At 43.7% G+C, this 7,192-nt stretch overlaps 1 long non-coding RNA gene across 1 annotated transcript; it reads right to left on the reverse strand.

Moving 5' to 3' along the window:
* Positions 1-927: 927 nt before the first annotated feature.
* Positions 928-6,201, reverse strand: LOC117672475 (uncharacterized). Its single transcript, XR_004593255.3, has 2 exons — positions 4,796-6,201; positions 928-4,319 (listed from the first exon to the last, which is right to left on the reverse strand). It is a non-coding gene; the product is annotated as an uncharacterized LOC117672475 (long non-coding RNA).
* Positions 6,202-7,192: the final 991 nt, after the last annotated feature.

Below are 7,192 nucleotides of genomic sequence, written 5' to 3' on the forward strand. Positions count from 1 at the left end.
CCTTAGAAAGGATGGAAGGCTGAGTCAACCTTGAGCCTGGCGAGATTCGAACTTACTTTAATTGCAGACAGCTGGTGTTAATAACAGGGTGCTTTAAACCACTGTACTACCAAGGCTCCTACCAACTCCTGTTGAGTTAGTAACACAGTCCTTAAGTAAATCTGGATTCTGACTTTGCTTGTCAAAAGGTCCCAAAAGGTGATCACATGACCCCAGGACACTGCAATCATCATAAATATGAATCAGTTGCCACATATCTGAATTTTGATCACGTGAGGATGGGGATGCTGCAATTGATACGCCACTTTTTTCAATGCCATTGTAAGTTTGAATCAGTGGTGGGTTGCCCCCAGTTCGGACCAGTTCGCAAGAACCGGTAGTAAAACCGGTGGGAGGCTCCACCACCGCCCCGGATGTTGTCCGGGGCGAGTGCGCGAGCGCAATCCCGTTGCGAACCAGTAGTAAAGGTAAGTAGAACCCACCCCTGGTTTGAATGGTCACTAAATGAAGTGTTGCAAGTCAAGGACTACCTGTAGTTGGTCATCTTCCCAAGACCAGGGGCCACTCTTCTTTTGAGGGAGGATTGTTCCACTCCTGAGGGCCTCTCTCCCTCTCCCCACCCCACCCTCTCTCATTGCTGACATGCAGAGTTTTCCCTAACTTGGAAATTCAAGCCTGGCAGGCATGGAAGTTTCACAAGTTTCAATTGTGCATAATAGGCAACCGTTACAGAGTTACCAGAAGAAAAAAATAGTAAACCCATGCATATTTTAACAGCACACGGTGTTTATATTAAACAGAAGTGTTCTGGTACTTAGATATACTTTACAGTATACTGTTTCCTGACACAGGTTACCTAACATGCCTGTATTTAAAGGATGCCAGTTAACACACAGAGAGACAGAGAGAGCAAATAGCAGGCCACAATGCTGTAAGGGGTTATTTATTTATATTTAATTAATTTAATTCATTAATATTTAGGAGGTGTTACAAGAACAAACAGAATTTGTCTCTGTTTTGGTTGGTTTTTTCCGGCTGCATTCTTTATAAGTATGGAACTTATACATACCTCAGCTTCCCTCCCTCCTGCCCCGCCTGGCCCAGAAGTAAATAAAGTCTATTACATCTTATCCAAAAGTTTGAAAGTGTCTTTTGGATAGAGCTTATAGTTCAAATTAGTTCTACCAAAACCAGTTTGAGGAATTTATCTTACATCAGACGAGTATTGCTAAGATTAAGCCACAGCACAATTGAAACCCTTTCTCCCAGAAATGCATGCATGGCGTTGTTTTCTTGTACACTTGTATACATGAAACTGAAATAAACATTTGCATTCTTCCACCAGCTCAAAAACCCATGAGGGGGAGTCCTCACGACGGGGTTTGTTTCGAATGGGTGTGGCAGCGGTGGTGGCTGGCCAGGTTGCTTCAAAGGAAAAAGAGAGTTTGGAAAGAAGTGAGGAAATCAACGCTCATGAGTGGCAGGAAGAATGTGGCCCAACTGTGAAGCCTCCGCCCAGGGGCATGTGGAGTCACAACTTCTCCAGGTGACAGGTGCCGAAAGCATGAACAAGCGAAGGGCAAATCCTTCCTCTGGCTGGCTGCTGAACCAACCCGGGGCGTAGGAGAAAAGGCAAAGAGCGTGCTTCCTTTTCCTTTTTCTGGGCCCTCCCTCTTTTGCATGTCAATAGGAAGCGAGGGCACATGCCGCACACTTCCTCCCTTTGCTTGCTCAATTTATTTCTCTTGTAATCCAGGGGCAGCCCGGTTCAAACTTCTAATGATGCTACACTCAGAAACAACCATGTCAATTGTAAAGCCAGTAACACAAGTCAACTTCAACCAATTCTAAAAAACTGACCGGGAAGGGGGAAGGGGGGATAATTTTGGCAAAATAATTTCGGGAAGATGCTGAGTCAACAGAGGGAGGGATGGAAGAGTCAGGCCCCGCCTACTGGAACTTCATTTCCAACTCTGGTCGTCGGCCATGTTTATTGCTAGGCCATCAAAATGCCTCACTGGTGTTTACTTTCTTAAAATGTAATTACGTTTCCTTTTTCCTTTCTCCCCCTCCTCACCCTGTGATCTCTATTTCCTTTGAGCCCTAAATGCAGCGGGAGTAGTAGGGAATGAAACGGTAAGGTTTAGGACTATTTAATGTCAAGTTTGAACCATTTTCTGCTCCGGAAAATATTATCTAAGGTGTTTGGATGCAGTGGTTAAAAGCAATTTTCAACAAAATGACTTTATTTGTTAAGGCAGTTTAGGCTTGGGCAAATCTAGCCTTGTCACAGCAAGGAAGCAGGCCAGAATGAAACAGCATTTCAGCCCTACCTGCTTGGTATTCATATATCACTAGTGCTGGTAGAAGTACTGGTCTACTGGTACTTGGTGGAAGGTCATTTATATAACCGTTCTTTTATTTCCCCCCAGAAAAGTGGGAGTTCCTTACAGTGGGGTTACTAGACTATAGGTCTGGACCTATTATTATACAGGTAGTCCTCGACTTACTACCACAATTGAGCCCCAAGTTTCTGTCACTAAGCAAGATATTTGTTAAGTGAGTTTTGCCCCATTTTACAACTGTTCTTGCCACATTTGTTAAGTGAATCACTGCAGTTGTAAAGCTAGTAACACAGTTATTAAATGAATCTGCTTCCCCCATTGACTTTGCTTATCAAAAGGTCGCAAAAGGTGATCACCAGGACACTGCAACCGTCATAAATATGAACCAGTTGCCAAGCATCTGAATTTTGATCATGTGGCCATGGGGATGCTGCAGCAGTCGTAAGTGTGAAAAATGACCATAAGTATTATTTTCCGTCCCACTGTAACTTCGGTCACTAAAAACAACTGTTGTTAAGTTAAGGACTATCTGCAATGTGTAAGTTGTAAAAAATCAAGCAAAGGTTTCTGGAATCCAGATCTTCTCTGACACAGAGACCATGGGATGGTGTGATTGTCATAAATGTTGCCAAGTGCCCAACTCACGATAATGTGATGACAGCTGCAACTTCAAGGATTGATTATAAATCACCTTTTTTCAGCACCATTATAATCATTTACCAAGTGGTCGGTAAGCGAGGACTCTCTGTAGTCTCTATGCTTCAAAGCTGCGCAGCTACTGATCACCCCTGATACGGCTTACACATAACTGAATTCTATCAGTGCAGCACTAACCTCCCTCCATTAAAGCACATTTCCCAGACTGTGAGATGTACCTCCCTTGGGGAGGTATAGACAGAGTCCAGGTGGGATCAGTAGAATCTTTTAGTTACACTGCTACAATAAATCCATCTTTGTCAAAGTTTCACTGTATTGTTTTCTTTATTCATTTGTGCTCATTTTGGCCTTTGGATTTTTGTAAAGGTGTATACCAGAGGTCCCCAACTCCCAGGGCCGGCAAACCGTGTTGGGAACCTGGCTACCCAAGCAAACAAAGATTCATCTGCTCATGTATGGGATCTAGATAGTGCACAAAACCATACCCTCCGGGGGGGGGGATTTACAGAACTGGTCCCTGGTGCCCAAAAGATTGGGGGCCACTGGTGTATACCTTGATATTATACCAAAGGGAGGTGAGTTTAGGACACTGTTCATTAAAGGAACTTAGCTGTGCATCATGGAAAGCCAAGGCATCCAGTAAGCCAAGGACAACATCCTTGTGGGGAAAAAAAATAGTAATTCAGTTGCCATTTAATTCTGACATATTTGAAGGACCATTAAAACTAATCAGGTATTTACAGGATCATCCTATTTGTGTCAACTTGAAAGTAAGTTCCAATTAACTTAGTCCATGAGATTTCTGCATACGAGTGAAACCCATAATAAATACTGGGGATATATGAACATACGGGCATCCAGTAGATTTAAGGAAGAATTTCCCTCAATTTTCAACACTGAACAACACTGATGGGCCTCATGGGGCTTGGAGTCTCCCATTTTAAGCATCACAGGTTGCCCATCCCCGATTAAAAAGATGCAGAACATAAGGTCCTAGGCAGATTTCCTTGATCATCCAGCTTTAAGTAGACAAGCTTACTATGAATATTGAACAAGTAACTAAATACACATTGTACACACCCAAAGATACATTCAAATAGATTCCATCACAGTAAAACAAAAAGGATTTTTTTTTCATTTTCAGGGTTAGTATTAGAGAGATAGAGATTAACCAGCCAAGACCTCTTTGAGTTTCTCTGGAGTCAACACAATTGGTTAACTTGTCTACTCAGACCCACATCCCACTGAGTTCAGTCCATGTTTGCTGTCAGGAAGCTGGATATTCACTTTCTAGGATTGCAGTTGATTCTGAGGCATCTAAAAGAGAAAAAAAAAATATGCCATGAGGGAAGAGCTACAAGCCAGTTAACACCTTCATTTCCTAGACTCACACTTTCCTGCACTGTGGAGGAAGGTTAGCTGCTTTGACATGGTGGAATCACCTCCTTCTCAACTCAGCCCATAATCCTTTTTTCTTTCTCTTTCTTTCTTTCTTTCTCTTTCTTTCTTTCTTTCTTTCTCTTTCTTTCTTTCTTTTTCTTTCTTTCTTTCTTTCTCTTTCTTTCTTTTTCTTTCTTTTTCTCTTCCTCTCTTCCTCCCTTCTTTCCTTCATCTCTTCCTCTCTTCCTTCCTTTCTTCCTCTCTTCCTTCCTTCCTTCCTTCCTTCCTTCCTTCCTTCCTTCCTTCCTTCCTTCCTTCTTTCCTTCCTCACACATGCTCCTATCCCAGTTTAGCTCTACCAAACCGTCCCAACGTGCCCTGGGTTGGGGATCGGGGAGAGCCACCCTTGCAACCTTTTCAGAGAGCATCCGGACAGAAGCAGGCGGTTCGAGGAGGTGACCCCTTTGTCTTGGTGGCCGCCGGGCTGCAATCGATCGCGGAGAGGAGAGCACACTTCCTCCCAGCGTAACGCGCTTTAAGAGATTACGCCCGATTCTTTTATTTGGAGGGGCCCTTTCTCTTGCCACCACAAAAAAAAAAACCCTCCCCGGTCTCTCATATCTTCCTAACGATCAAAAGGAGGGAGCAAAAGAAGGCGGGCGACGAATTAGCGGCGCTGGGGAGGGAGGGAGGGAGGCAGAGCCCGGCGATTGCTTTCTCCGGGGAAGCCTCGCCCCTCCGTTCCGTGCCGAGTAAGCCCTTTATCACGGGGTGGCACCGGCTGCGCCCGCAGCCAAACTTCGCCTGGAGGTACGAGCTGGGGAATGGCAAGCGGGCTGCGCTCAGCAGCCTCCCTCCTTAATAGCACCCGGGCTGCTGCAGCTGCGCCGTGACCCCTTTTGTGTCGGCGCCGCTAAGCGCTTGGGAGGGGATAATGGCCTTCTCTTTGGGGTGTGAAATTGCCATGTTTATTAATTGAGCGAGACATTATTAACTCTCGCTCGCTCGCTCGCCCGCCCCTCCCCTTCTTTCTTCGCCGTAAAACTTTTCAAAGAAACCTCCACGCACGGCACACGCCTCCCTCCCAGCTCATAAAATCGGCCTTTGCCTCTTTTTTTTTTTTTCCTTTTTTTTCCCCCCCCAAAGGGCAACGAGCAGCTGGGAAAGAGGCACTTTTCCAAGGGACGTCCCGGACGGAATTTGCAGGCGGCCCTGGGTGACAAGGTGGCCTTGCCAAACTTTGTGTCGTTTATTGAAGAGACCTTTAGTCTCCGAGTTTCCGGATTACGTGGGGGGGAAAGAAAATCATTTTAATCTATGCCGATTAGTGTATATTTAAAGTGACAAAGTTATTCTAAGCCTTCTAAAGTTTAGATCCACTCCTGAGTTCTGTTGATTGTGCCGTGGCAAAATGGGTTTATCCACACATAATCGGAATACCGTAGAAACGCAGGATTTCCGCCTTTTTTTTTTTTTTTTTTTTTTTTTTTAGGGATATTAATGTTTGAATTTACCTGCCCTATTCTCCAGGGACTCTTGGCTAACTACAACAGAAAAAAAACAGTTTGAAGAAACCAGTTATTGGTTGGGTTGCAAAGTTGGGTTTGTCTCATTACCACCACCTACATTCTGCTCCTAGACTAGAGGCTGTGTTCACACAGCACTGTAATCTCTGCTTAATTGAATCGTGATTTAGTCAAGTAATTCAGCCATCACAGTTACCACAACTGAACCATGCCATAGCCTCAGGAGCTGCATACATTAAACACACTAGACTAAGAAGTAGTTAACTCATGTGGAGTTTGTGGTATCATTTTAAACCTACCTAAGAAAGTAGAATCTATCATGAACGGAATGGTCCTCATCGCCTTATGTTGAAGATGCTTTATCCATGCCTCCAAGGCAGAGGGTCTGAAGGACAGACAACTTTTTTTCTCTCTAAGAAAACTGAAAAGTTAAAAAATAAAACGTCACCTTTCTCCAGCCAGGTTTTTCCCCCTAGATATATAGGATTACAACTCTTGCCATTTTCCATTTTCTGGTCAACTCGATTTTCAGCCCTATGAACTCCTCTCATTCATTGTTTTAAAGATGAACTGCAGATAAAAGTCAGATTGCTCTACAGAGGCAAGGAAGAACAAAACAAGCCATCTTCTTCAGCTTCCTTGATGATAACAGACCACTAGATCTTGCTGCCTCCCAAAATTATGGCTGGAACTCTGCAATCGGGTATCCACCTTGCAACCCACATAAAGAACCGATTGCTCCATCCTGGCCATCACCTTAACATTTGATAACATCCTGCAGATACCTCTATCTGCAGTACTGACCATGATTCCAGTGAGTTCACCAAGCTATGTTTGCAACCATACTGTAACCATTTTAGCATATCCTGTTGTACATCTCCAGTCCATGTAGTTAAGTTAGAATTCAGTGTATTGTCCAAATTCATACAACCAGACTGACAAAGTGTATGATATAAAGAAAGCCTAATGCAGCTTTATGGATTCAGTGGGAATGTTTGGCCCTAACTTTGTGTCTAAACAATAAGCAAGGAACGGATTCATCAATTTGTTTAAATTTTAAAAATTATGAATTATATGTGCACTTTGAAGATTTGTTTTAAAGAATAGTTATCGTTAGACAGTTTGATGTAGTGGTTAAGACATCGTGCTAGAAACCTTTGTAAATTGGGGGTAACTCACACTCTCTCAGCTCCAGAGAGAGGACAGTGGAATTAGGGGACTGGAGGCTAAAACATATAAAGAACTGTTGCTGGAATTGAGTATGTCCAGTTTAATGAAAAGAAG

Source organism: Pantherophis guttatus, chromosome 3, assembly GCF_059756535.1.
Source record: "Pantherophis guttatus breed Tessera chromosome 3, ASM5975653v1, whole genome shotgun sequence".
NCBI lineage: Eukaryota > Metazoa > Chordata > Lepidosauria > Squamata > Colubridae > Pantherophis > Pantherophis guttatus.